Source organism: Vigna umbellata, chromosome 10 (genome assembly GCF_029865625.1).
Source record: "Vigna umbellata cultivar VRB3 chromosome 10, Vumbellata_1.0, whole genome shotgun sequence".
NCBI lineage: Eukaryota > Viridiplantae > Streptophyta > Magnoliopsida > Fabales > Fabaceae > Vigna > Vigna umbellata.
Genome location: NC_142174.1, coordinates 5,227,350 through 5,240,594, shown reverse-complemented (window position 1 = coordinate 5,240,594; position 13,245 = coordinate 5,227,350). Strand labels below are relative to the sequence as shown.

Sequence of the window (13,245 nt, the reverse complement as noted above, 5' to 3'; positions counted from 1 at the left end):
AGACTGACACGTGTCAGCCCCTTTCCTACCCAAAATTAGGGTTTCAGATTGGGGAAAGGGAGCTTCTGTGCTGTTGTTCGAATTGGTTCGAGCTCGCCTTCTGTGAATCTGGTTTTTCTGAGTGCAGGTGGAGACGCAAAGGCGATGATGAGAACAAAGGCAGCGGAGGCGCGGTTTCTCGGTTGTAGATCCGGTGATGGTCTGATGCGTAGAGACTTCGACCTAGGGTGGCTCTGCTTGCGGGGCATGGTTGCGGCCAGGTAGTGACCGGGGAAGGAGGACTCGCGTCTATGGTGGAGAGATTCACCCAGTGGTGGCCTCGCGAGAATAGAGAAGATGAAGATGACGGTGGCTGTGGAAGAAGCTTGCATCAATGGAGGAGAGGCGTTGTGGTGGCGTCTCCGTTAATGGCACGATGAAGGTGGATGTTGCGGCGTGGCAGCGGTATGCGTTGAAGCGTGGATGAAAATGGTTGTGTGATGGTGGGGAACTTCGCGATGAAGGAGTGCGCGATGGCTTCACGGCGGCATGAAGATGGTGGCGCGATTTGGTTTCAAGAAGGGAGAAGATGAACGGAGGTCGCGGCGTGGTGGTGACGGCGGCACGGCAGTGGCTGTCCGGTGACGGAGCGGCGCAGCGGTGCAGCATGGCTGCGGATGCGCGAGAATGATGGTGGTTATTCGGTGACGGAGCGGCGTTGCAGCTTGCGGCGGCGGAGCGGCGCGGCGGCAGTTGACGGCATTGGCGGCTAGGGTTTCTGTGGAAAAGGTGGAAGATGATGCTCATGGGTTAGGGTTGAGGTGGCGGCACATGGTTGGCTAGATCTGTGTGGGGAGGATTTGGACACGTGGCATGATCTGGTGGAGTCTCGCTTAGGAGGGGTATGGGTAGGGAAATTTAGGAGGTGTATTTAGAATAGAGTTACTGTTTGGCTTTGTATTGGGCCTGTTTAAGAGAAGAGGGGTGTATGTAGGAAAATTTGGAGGTGCAAGGGTAAAAGTTGCCTGTTTGGCCCATCTGTACATTATTTTCCAAATAAAATCTGATTTTGGGCCTTGAATTGCCATTTGGACCAATAGAACTTATATTCTCAGCTGCACAAATAAACATTAGAACATCCAAGAATAATTTATGCGCTAAAACTTACTTTTTATGTCTCTTTATTTCCCAAACCCAATAATTCCAATCATCACAAATTCACTTAAAATCAACCATTTAAACACAATTATCCCATCAAAATTTTAATTTTCAAACATAAATGTGGGCATAAATATGCACTCATCACTACTATCAGGAGAAGCTGAATTTTGGTGTGTTGGAACTGTACAAAGATGTAAGCGAGAGCTAAAGCATTTCATTGGGAGAATTTCTTCCAAATAGTGCTAGATACACAAAGCAGGTTAAATTTATGAAGTTGGAACAAGGAGATCTCTTAGTGTATACGTATGCAACTAAGTTTAAGTATTTTGCAAGATTTTACACTCAAGCTATTTGGAGGTGTGGAGATGTAGGAAATTTGAGAAAGGTTTAAAGTGTGAATTAAAAGAGGTAATAGTTCCTATGGTTACTTGGGAATTCTTGTGTTGGTAGAGAAGGCTAAAACAATTGAAAAGGCTAAAAGAGTTGTCAAACAAGGTGATACATTCACTTATAGGAAAGGCAAAGGCACATCAACAAAAATTGTATGACAAGTTGCAGCAATAAAAGCCAGAGGTTGTTTCGCCTAAGTCCTTATGAAAAGAAATTAGGTGTTATCATTGTGGTGAGCCAATAGTAGAGAAGTTATCTTTATATAGATCAATTGTGTTATCTTTGTAGAAAAGGAGATCATATTTCCAATTTTTGTCCACTAAAAATGGGCAAATTGTTGTTAGAGGGAGTCAATAGAGGAGATAATGAGGTAACAGACCTCTAACAATGGGTAGAGTGTTTGAATTGATAGGATTGGAATAACCTCCATGAGGTAATTTTTTAAGAAGCTAGGCAGAAACGAGAATATGGTGTTGATTCGTGTGACAAAGTTACAAATTCAGTTTCATATTTTTTAAGGGTTAGGACATGTGTTAGAGTTTGGTGGAGTTTTGTAAATTATAAGTTGTTGGTAAATTATTTTGGTGAATTTATTTATTTATGTGTGTGTGTGTAAATTTAATTTTTGGGGAAGAAAAATTTATTTTGTAGTAGAGAATATAAGACCCTGGAAAATTATAATTAAGAAATATAGGTGGTTTATTATATTAAAAAAATGGATATATGGGTTTGTGAACTATATAATTCAAAAGATATTATTGGTTATTGTTTTGTTCTAGATATTGTTAGAATTTAAAATATAATTATAAGATATTCTTACATATTATTGTTAAGATATTAATATGTGGAAAAAAAAATTATTTGTCTTAGAGATATTATACTTATAAATATGGGGGATGACAATGTTTACGAAAGAAAGTTTTAAAGGGCAGAAGGAAAATGTGAAGAGTAAGAGGTAGAGGAAACTATCATTATTGTTTTATTTCTTACTTTCTTGTTTGTATATGTGTATGATGAGTTAGGCTAAAGTGTGATTATTTTTACTTCATTATTATCTTTTGAAGTTTGAAAGGATTTTTAGTTGCAAAATGTTGAGATTTTGAAAAATTAATAATTAATTTGGGATTTGGTGTTTCAAAAGATGCTTTTGAAAAAGATGATATTTTGATGAAAGATATTTTTTCATGATTTTATGAGTTTCATGGGTATATGGGTGTATGAGTATCTTGGGTTGTGAAAGTTTTGATTTTTAAAATATTATCTTAAATTTTTAAATTTTAAAAGTGTTTTTGATTTTTATATGGGTGGACTCTAGTTAAGAGTTTTGAATATGATGGTGGGTTGGGCTCTGTTCAAAAATGGTGTTCCTCGAGTGGGTGCCTTGAGAGAATCCCTATTGGTTGGTAACTCAATGTAGGATAGGGTTCATAGAGTGTTTGATAGGTAAATTTAGTCCTCAAATTTCTAAGAAGTGTAAAGACCTAGGTACATTATGTGTATACCATGCATCATAGGTAATAATAAGTTTGAAAATGTCATGCTTGATTTAGAAGCTTTAACTAATGTCATGCCTCTTTCCATATTTTATTCTCTTTCTCTTGGACCTTTGCGACCTACGACTATGGTCATTCAATTAGCAAATAGAATGTTGCCCATCATGCAAGTTTCATAGAGGATGTCTTGGTTCGAGTTGGTGAACTGATTTTTCCTGCTCATTGTTATATTCTTGATATGGAAGAGGGATTTTCCCATGGGTCTGCCCCTAGCCATTTTAAGAAGGCCATTTTTAAAGACATCCTGAACAAAGATTGATGTCCATGTTTGTACATTGTCTATGGAGTTTGATAACATTATTGATAGATTTAATGTTTTGATGCCATGAAACATCCATTTGAGGATCATATTTTTTATGTGGAGATATTAGATGATATTGTTGATGAACATGTTTCAGACTTTGATTCTTTTGCCATAAAACATCCATGATTGTCTGAATTGTACACCTTTTTGGTAGTTCATATTGATTGTGAAGCTGATGTTGATTATGAAAGCTAAATCTGAGTTTGAGTCTTCGGGTGTTGTACCTCTTGATCTTGATATTTTGGAGCCAAAAGGCCTTAACCATGTTTCAGGAAGTACATATGCATATGACTTACATGTTGAGGTAGAAGTTATGGAACAATTTTTCCCTTTCCTCTTAGGTTCCTTCTGTTGTTCAACCAACACCTATACTAGAATTAAAAGCCTTAGTAAAGAACCTCAAGTATGATTTTATGGTGTTGCTAAAATAATTTCAGCTCATTTGGATAAGGTTTGCATATACTTGTAGTTTACCCTCTTATGTTTCACTGTGTTGATTTTTTCTGATATGCTCAATGCATCACTAAGGGCAATCCTGGACCACTACTAACCTTTGATCCTGATATTTACAAGACCTTTCATAGATTTGTTAGACACTCTAGGAATTGATAGTTTGTGCATTAATTGCATAACTCTTAGCATTCTCCTTCTCAATGTCTACCTATTTCGGTTTTTTGCATATTGTTTCTTCTGCCTGTGCCTATGATTATGATTCTCATTTATATGTTGCTGATTTCTATGCTGAGAACAATATGGCTCAACCTCCAACTTGTGAGAGTGCTCTTTAGGAGTCGGTTCCACCTAATGAATACGATGTTCATTGCATTCTCAACACTACACTAATACATTTGTTGTTTAAGTTTCATAGTTTTACGGGTGAATGCCCACATAAACATTTAGAGGAGTTCCATATCATTTGCTCCACAATGAAAACTCCACATGTCTTGGATGATCACATTTTCTTAAGGGCATTTTTGAATTCATTACAGAGAGTAGCAAATGATTGACTGTATTGTCTTCCTCCAGGATTCATCATTGATTTAGAAGATCTTAAGCAACTGTTTTTGAACGAATTCTTCCCTACTCCTCCTCAAGCCTATGGTTCAAACATCTACAACAATTGTCCATAACAACAGTAGGATTTTGATCTGTACAGTTACAGGTACAATCCAGAATGGGATAATGACCCTGATCTGAGATGGTATAATGCTCAACAACCGCAACAACTACCACCACCATTTCAGAATACGTACGTGCCTCCACCAGTCCAGTATTATCAAAGTCAGCAACATGATGCACCTGCACAAACAACTCCTCAACCTTTGACTTTTGAACCTACATTGGAGGACTTATTGAGCCATATGACAATACAAAATATGCAATTCCACCAAGAAACTACAACCTCCATACAAAGTTTGACGAACCAGATCGGGTAGATGGCTACTCAGGTGAATCAAGCTCAAGCTCAAGCATAGTCACTATTAATAGAGGGAGCACTGTGATAGTGGTTTTTGATGATGACAACACATTGATAATAAAAAAACATGAATACATATTGTGGTATATGTCATATGTTGTATTTGTTTATGATTATTGTGAAATATGCACATATTGTGATTGCCACATGTGTTGAACATATAATATGTTGACTGTTGCATACTATGTTAGTAAAATGATCATATATGTGTATGCATACTGTATGTTTTGGTGATAAGAAAATCATATGCACAAAAGCATATATGAATGATTAAATTGATTACAGAGGTGTGATACTCAATTCAGGTCATCAGACAGCTTGTGTTTTCAAACTTAGGCAAAACAACTTTTTACATTAATTGATGAATTGATTAAAACACGTGTTTGCATATATCTTTTTCAAATGTGTTGTGTTGTCAATTAGAAAGAAAAAATTTTAAAAAATGTGCTAAGTGTTGAAGCTGAATCAATTACATGGATTATGTATTCAATTAAGCCTATTATTGATTTGAAAATTGTTTCATGCTTGTCATAATTGTTTCAACGGTCATATTTTTAAATGTTTTGACTAAACATTAAATGGAAATTGATTGTATTAACTGCGTATTTAGTTAAGGAGCTTAATTGGTTATAAATCTGTTATAAGTATTTAATGTAATCGATTAGATTAAAAGAATAATCGACTAAATTGCGTCCAAATGGACTAAAACTATATATAGATGCATTGATTGGATTTCTGTAAGACAATTGAGATTAACATTTTCATATATGATTTAGATTGTGCTAAAAAGTTTTATAGAGGTGATTAAACACTTCAAGAAACAAGAAATTGAAGTGGTAGGCTATTCTTGAAGATTTCTTGAGAGACAAGCTTGACTGATTTGAAGAATTTGATCTTTCTGAACAACTGAGGTGTTTATTGTGTGATTAGGAGAAGTTTTGTAATCTGTGTGTTGTTGTTCCCTGTGCGTGTTTCCAGGAAGAAGAACGAGGAGTTCTTGTAATTTGAGAAGGTTCTCAAAGGGGTGACTGCAAGAAAGGATTGTTCTTGCTGCAAGGTTTTTGTATTTTGCTATATTATATTAGGGAGTTAGAGAGGTGATTTACATTTTGACAGTGTGGTCACTATAAAGCCCTTGTTGTAAAAATTAAGATCTCTATAGTGCAAATTGGCTTTCAATCTCAGGTTGATTGAAAGAACACTGGATGTAGGCACTTACGCCGAACCAGTATAAAACTCAGAGTTTGATTTTTCTTATCCCTATCTCTCTGCATTAATCGATTACATACTAATTGCTTCTTGTTCAAGAAATGTTTAAAGATTCATCCTATTTGCGAAAAAGATTTGAAAAGCGAGTATTTTTATAAAACACCAATTCACCCCCCTCTTGGTGTTGAGAAACAAAGCTCATCATTTCTAACAATCACAACATTCTACCATCTCAGACTGTGTAGAATCTGGAGAATGATGTAAGTGCCATCAACCTCAGATCTAAGAAGCAATTTGTTATACCTCTTGCATCACAACTTTCATCACCGTCTGAATTTGCACCGCCACCTCATCCTGATAATGAAAATGATGACCTTGGGGCATCTAAGACAAAACCTTATAAGAAAGAGGAGTGGGCATCTTCAAGCAACAAATTTGAGGCAGGTTGACCCTCTTTATTTTCCACCACTAGTTCTGATTTGCATCAGCCTCCTATCTATCTTCCATCCCTACTAAAGTCATTCAAAGCAAGAAGATGGAAAGGGCTGATAAGGAGATTCAAGACACCTTCAGGAAAGGAGATTCAAGACACCTTCAGGAAAGTGGATGTGAACATACTTCTACTTGGTGCCACAAAGTAAATTCCCAACTATGCAAAATTCCTGAAGGACATGTGCAATCACAACAAGAAGATGAAAGGAAATGAGAGAATCAACATGGGAAGTATTGTATATGCACTGATAAAGCAAACAAATTAGAATCACTGAAACAACAAGCACTGGATGGAGTAGTGAATGAAGTAGCACCAATTGCACACAGTAAATGATGGAATTAAAATGAAATAAAGACTGGATACTTTTCCTAACAAGTAAAAGAAACAAACAAAAAACATTTCACTGAATTTGGACTTAAAATGAGCAAGATATGATAAAAGTAAAATGCACCAGAAATCAGCGTTTTCTCTAAGCGCGATTAATAGCACTAGGCGCTAGCAGAAATGTAAAAGGGCTTTTCTAACATGCATTCCTCAAATGATCAAACCAATGGCTCTAGATACCACATGATAGGGAATATCATGCTTAGAAAGAGATAAGCCTAAGATTAATCATGACAATTAAGTAATGGAATTAAAAAGATTAAAATGGAAGAGAGAAAAGATAGGTAAACTTAGGAGTTTGAAGACACGCAACTTGAAATGATCCAAGATAAGTGCCAAGGTTGGATCACCATTTGCTCTCACATGATAAGACCACAAATACAACTAGGAGACAAAATTATATCTCAAAGAAGATAAGCAAATGAATGCAAATCACACTTATATTCATTCAATCAAAGGTGTGTACAAATGGAGACCTTAGGTTGCTTACATAGCCTTAAGAGATGAAGTAAATGGAGATAACTAAAGGATATGGGACTTGAAAGGCCTTCAAGTCTGGACAGCAGCGCCTAAGAGTGTTCTAAGTCCCACATCTCTCAATTCTTCAACTTCTTAAGGGTTTATAAGCTACCTAACTAGTCTAGAATTCAAAACTAAAATTATACATGAGTTAACTTGCAATACAAGCAACTAAAAGAAGAATAGACTTATTTATTATTCTTTCTTTTAAGTCCAAGCTATGTGAAGTCCCGCATTGTTTGTACCTTAAAGAAAAGAAGAATATATAAGCTTCTTTACAACCAAACAAAGAGAAAGAAACTATAAACTAGAATAGGCAAAATACAAGCCTAAGAAAACCTATGTTATTTCTTTTTATGCTTTTTGTCACTCTTAAAATTCTTCATTGTTGCCCCATCTATGATAATATCATCCTTCTGAGGTTGGAGAGGATTCGACCTCGAATCTTGAAAAACATGCAAAAGAGAGAGATTAGTGACTTATTTCTATTGTAATCCAAAGGAACTCCTATTAGATCAAATGTTAACCTACAAAAGGCATCAAACATATTGTGAATGAATTGATGTGTTCCAAACAATTCCTATAGACAAGGAATAATAAAAGAAGGCTTCATTGGAATTGAATTGATTCTCTTAGTGAAAACTAGAAATCCTTCTTGAGAAAAACTTTATTTTTGTCTTGCGTTAAGGGTAAAAAAGAAAACATTAACTCATGATGTGGTTTGGAAATGATGTGTGAGGAAGAGAAAATAAGGAATGAAAAAGTTGAGATATTTTCAGGAAAGAGTTTGGAAAAGGAAGAAAGCTTAATAATTGGAGAAAAATGGAAGGATTCAAAAATGATGGAAGCTTGCTATGGGTGAGACGCATTGAACCAGAAAGCCAAACAGCAAGCGTTCCAGTGAGCAATGAAGGCAGCGGAATTCTGAAATAGATGCAGAGAATGGTATGGTTTCAGTGAAGAATGGAGTGGGTTAGAACCTCTCAGCTCAGAGGGCCTTCTACTTTGGAACGAAGCTAGAGGTAAGGAGAAAGAAAGTGAAGAATTGGGTTGACTCAAGAGCAAAGATAAGCTGGAATTTCATTTCTGCAGCAATTAGACTAAGCTCAAAAGTGTCTACAAAAGGAAGAGGTCTCCTATTTATAGGAAGATAAGAGCCTCAAATCTGAAATGAAATTCAATCCAAAAGCAAATGAAAAAGGCGCCAATTTGCTTCAGCTCCAAACATGCCTCATTCCAACTCAGCAGCACACGTGAAACAACACCAATTCTGAATTCTTATTCCAACTCAGCAGCACACGTGAAAGCTGGGCTAGCTAGGTTATGAGCTTTTTTGATAGCTTTGGCAGCAAGCTTCTCCCTCCAAGTCTCTCTTTTCATGTGCTCAAATGCTATGCTGGCAGCTGCTCCCTCCAATTTTATTAATCCTACAAAGCAAAGAAAAAATGTGCTTTTAATTATGGGAAGAAGGATTAATGTAAATTACCTTCCATAGAAGCAAAATGGTAGGTGATCCTTCTTCCTCTTGAATCCTCTTTGCCATGGCTCTAGTAAGAGGTCCAATGTGTGTCTTAGATGGTCTTCCATCAGACCCTCCCTCTTGAAAAGGATCTGTCCTCAGATCTGATTCAACCTGTTGATCATTCCCTGTGAAAGGAATTAAGTCGCAGATGTTAAAAGTATGACTGACACCATAACTTTCAGGGAGATCTAAGATGTATGCATTATCATTTATCCTTTTGACCACCTTGAATGGACCATCTCTTGGACTAAGTTTGGACTTCCTTTGAGAGGGAAATCTTTCCTTTCTCAAATGAAGCCAAACTAGGTCTCCTTTTTCAAAAACTATTTTCTTTCTCCCTTTGTTGTTGTATTATGCATATTTTTGAGTTTGTTTTTCAATTTGGATTTTGACTTTCTCATGTAACTTCTTGATGAACTCCGCTTTAGAAGCACCTTCTTTATGAAGAAAAGAAGATGATTCTGGAAGAGGTAGTAAATCAAGAGGTGTGATAGGGTTAAAACCATAAACAACCTCAAAAGGAGAAAGATTAGTAGTCTTGTGGACTACTCTATTATAAGCAAATTCAATATGAGGTAGATGTTCATCCCAAGATTTTTATTACCTCTTAATATTACCCTTAATAATGTAGATAAAGATCTATTTACTACTTCAGTTTGCCCATCAGTTTGTGGGTGACATGTAGTAGAAAATAGAAGTTTAGTTCCAAGCTTTTCCCATAAAGTTTTCCAAAAATGGCTTAGGAACTTCACATCTCTATCAGACACTATAGTTTTGGGTAAGCCATGCAATCTCACTATTTCTTTAAAGAAGAGTCTAGAAATATAGCTAGCATCATCTACTTTGTGGCATGGTATAAAATGAGCCATTTTACTAAAACGATCTACTACCACAAATATAGAATCATACCCCCTTTGAGTTCTTGGCAATCCTAAGACAAAGTCCATGCTTATGTCCTCCCAAGGGGTATTAGCTATAGGAAGAGGTGTATAGAGTCCATGAGGCATAATTTTGGACTTAGCTTGTAAACAAGCTATACATTTAGAACAATGCCTTTGAACATCTATTCTCATGTGTGGCCAATAAAATTTACTTTTCAAAATGTTTAGAGTTTTATCAACTCCATGATGGCCCATGAGTCCTCCTCCATGACTCTCTTTGATAAGAAGTTTTCTAATGGATCCTTGGGGTATACAAAGTTTTCCTTTATTAAAAAGATACCCCTCAGAAAGATAGAATCCATCAAAAGGCTTCTTAAGACATGATGAATAAGTGGATGCAAATGTTTCATCATTTTCATATAACTCTTTTATGTCATCAAATCCTAATATTTGGGATCCTAGGGTTACTAATAATGCATGTCTTCTAGATAAAGCATCCGCAACAACATTAGTACTCCCCTTTTTGTGTTTGATGACATAGGGAAATTGCTCAAGGTATTCCACCCACTTTGCATGTCTTTTGTTTAGCTTTGCTTGCCCTTTAATGTACTTGAGAGATTCATGGTCAGTGTGTATTATGAATTCTCTAGTTACCAAGTAATGCTCCCAAGTTTTTAAAGCTCTAATGAGGGCATACAACTCTTTGTCATAGGTAGGATAGTTCAAGGTAGGCCCCCTAAGTTTTTCACTAAAGTAAGCTACGGGATGTCCTCCTTGTATTAAAACAGCTCCTATACCTACCCCAGATGCATCACATTCTAGTTCAAAGGCTTTGGAAAAATCAGGCAAAACTAGAATAGGTGCATGAGTTAACTTGTGTTTCAAAGTCTCAAAAGACAACTCTTGCTTATCACCCCAAAGAAAAGGCATATCTTTCTTGACTAGCTCATTTAAAGGAGCAACTATGGTGGAGAAGTCTTTCACAAATCTTCTATAAAAACTTGCTAACCCGTGAAAACTTCTCACCTCTCCTACATTTTTAGGGGTTGGCCATTCTTGTTTAGCTTTGATCTTCTCTGGATCAACATGTACACCTTCTTTTCCAACTTTGAAACCAAGGAAAATCACACTTTCTTCACAAAAAGTACATTTGTCAAAGTTGGCAAAGAGATTATGTTCTCTAAGAAGAAGCTAGACTTCTTTGACATGGTTAAGGTGCTCTTGAAGACTTTGACTATAAATTAAGATGTCATCAAAATAGACCACTACAAATCTTCCTATGCATTCCCTAAGGACATGATTCATTAATCTCATGAATGTACTTGGAGCATTGGTCAAGCCAAAGGGCATGACTAACCATTCATACAAACCAAACTTGGTCTTAAAAGCAGTTTTCCACTCATCTCCTTCATGAATTCTTATTTGATGGTATCCGCTTTTGAGATCAATTTTGGTGAAAAGATTAGCTCCATGTAATTCATCCAGCATATCATCTAGCCTAGGAATGGGGTGCCTATACTTGACAGTTATGTTGTTGATGGCCCTACAATCTGTACACATCCTCCAAGATCCATCCTTCTTAGGAACCAACAACACAGGCACAGCACAAGGACTTAAACTCTTTTGGATCCACCCTTTATTCAATAATCCATTGACTTGTTTCTCTATTTCTTTTGTTTCCATGGGATTGGTCCTATAGGCTGGCCTATTAGGAAGGTTGGCCCCAGGCACTAAATCTATTTGATGTTCTATTCCTCTTAAAGGTGGTAATCCACTTGGTACCTCTTTAGGAAATACATCATCAAATTCTTTTAAAAGTTTTTGCAACCCCTTTGGTAGAGAACCAAGTTCATGATTTATTGAAACAAGTGCCTCTTTGCAATAGAGAAGAAAATGAGGTTGTCCAAGAAAAAGATTTTTAGAAATGTTCAAAGTTTGAGGTTGGACAACTTCCTTATTTGAGGCATGGTTTAGGGTTTTCTCCTTTCCTTCTTTCCTACTTTTCTTTTCTCCATCCAACTTCTTTTTAAGAATTATTTGATCCTCTCTTACTTGTGAAGGTGTAAGAGGACACAATATAATTTTCTTTCCCTTGTGTTGAATGGTGATTTTATTGGTGACTCCATCATGTAAAGCTTGCTTATCATATTGCCAAGGTCTTCCAAGTAATATGTGCCCAGCTTCCATTGGTACTATATCACAAACAATTTGATCTTCATATTTGCCAATGGAAATGGGTACTCTTACTTGTTCTTTAATTACTATTCCATCATCCTCTTTGATCCATTGAAGTTTGTAAGGTTTAGGATGAGGAATAATGGTTAAGCCAAGCTTCTCTACCATTCTAGAACTACAACAGTTACAACAAGAACCACTATCCACAATCATTGAACATGTCTTTTCCAAAACTTTGCATCTTGTGTGGAATAGGTTCTCTCTTTGTGACTGTTCTAATTCTACATGTTTACTTTCCAGGAGTCTCCTTACCATAAGTAAGTCACCATCACAAGGTAAAGCTTCTTCTTCTTCAGAAGTGGATGTTTCAGACTCACTATATGAAGAACCCTCACTTTCACTCCCATGCTCAAGGATGAAAGTTGACCTTCTATTGCGGCACTCAGATGCATAGTGCCCTTTTTCCCCACATCTAAAGCACTTAGTCTCCTTACTCTTATGATCTCTTGAAGGTTCTTTGACTTTTTCTTTTCCTCTCTCTCTCTCTAACTTCTTCATATCTTGGCTTGGTTAGACTACCCTCCCTCTTGTACTCTTTCTTATGGTTGGAACTATGAGGGTAATCTTTCTTAGTGGAGCTTTTCCTCTTGAGTTGTTGCTCCACCCTCACACAAAGTTGGACTAATTCATTGAGATCATTGTAGGGTATAAGTTCAACCCTATCTCTTATGTCATAGTTGAGTCCACTTTGGAACCTAGCAATTGTTATCCTTGGTTCCTCTCTTATTCCAGCTCTCAACATAAGCAACTCCATTTTCTGCCTATACTCTTCAACACTCATGTTTCTTTGTTGGAGTTTGTGGAGCTTATCCATTAATTCCCTATCATAATAGGCTGGTACATGTCTTCTTCTCAAGGCGGTTCTCAACTCATTCCAATATCTGATGGGAGGTAGGTGTCTTAGCCTATAATCCTTGACCAAGGCTGTCCACCAAATTAAGGCATAGCCTTGAAAGCTTAGAGAAGCCATGGTGACTCTCCTTTCATCATCTATTTGGTGGCACTCAAACATTTGTTCAACTTTCATTTCCCATTCTAGGTACTCTTCCACATCATCCTTTCCATGAAAGGAAGGAAGATCAATTTTGGGCTCTCTTGGATGGTGCTCTCTAACTCTATGATGTCTTCTAGGAGGCAT

At 36.8% G+C, this 13,245-nt stretch overlaps 1 pseudogene; it reads right to left on the bottom strand.

Moving 5' to 3' along the window:
• Positions 1-4,467: 4,467 nt before the first annotated feature.
• Positions 4,468-13,245, bottom strand: LOC148191728 (uncharacterized; annotated as a pseudogene).